Source organism: Bison bison, unplaced genomic scaffold (genome assembly GCF_000754665.1).
Source record: "Bison bison bison isolate TAMUID 2011002044 unplaced genomic scaffold, Bison_UMD1.0 scf7180017477867, whole genome shotgun sequence".
Taxonomy (NCBI): Eukaryota; Metazoa; Chordata; class Mammalia; order Artiodactyla; family Bovidae; genus Bison; species Bison bison.
The window spans coordinates 1-560 of record NW_011381981.1 but is presented as its reverse complement, the minus strand read 5'-3'; the positions used below and the strand labels follow the sequence as shown (position 1 = coordinate 560).

Below are 560 nucleotides of genomic sequence, written 5' to 3'. Positions count from 1 at the left end.
TCCTGCAGTGGTTTTCCATTCCCCGCTCTCCTGAGGATCTTCCCGACCTGGCAATCAAATCCAGGTCTCCAGTGTTGTGGGCATATTCTTTACTATCTGAGTCACCAAGCATCGCATTTGTTCCCTTACAATTAAAAACCAGCAACTACTCTGAGAAACTGTTTAAGACTTTGCGGGGTGGAGGGGATGCGTTCACCAAGGAGCCGGAATAGCTCAGTTGGGAGAGGGTTACACTGAAGATCTAAAGCTCCCTGGTTCAATCCAGGGTTCTGGCAGAGCCACTGTTTTCATCTACATCCAAGGAAAGGCACACTTCTTCCAACTTCCCGCTCTGAGCTCTCTCAAAGAGCAAGTGTTTTAGCTTACATCCATGAGGAGTCCTAATTCCAGTGAAAGAAAGTGTTAGTCGCTCAGTCGTGTCTGACTCTGTGATTTCATGGACCATAGTCCGCCAGGCTCCCTCTGCCCATGGAATTCTCCAGGCAAGAATACTGGAGTGGGTTGCCATTTCCCTCTCTCCAGAGGAGTTTCCCGACCCGGGGATCGAACCTAGGTCTCCC

The 560-nt window shown here is 50.0% G+C and overlaps 1 non-coding gene across 1 annotated transcript; it reads left to right on the top strand.

Moving 5' to 3' along the window:
• The first annotated feature begins 202 nt into the window (after positions 1 to 202).
• TRNAF-GAA lies at positions 203 to 275 on the top strand. Its single transcript has one exon. It is a non-coding gene; the product is annotated as a tRNA-Phe (tRNA).
• Positions 276 to 560: the final 285 nt, after the last annotated feature.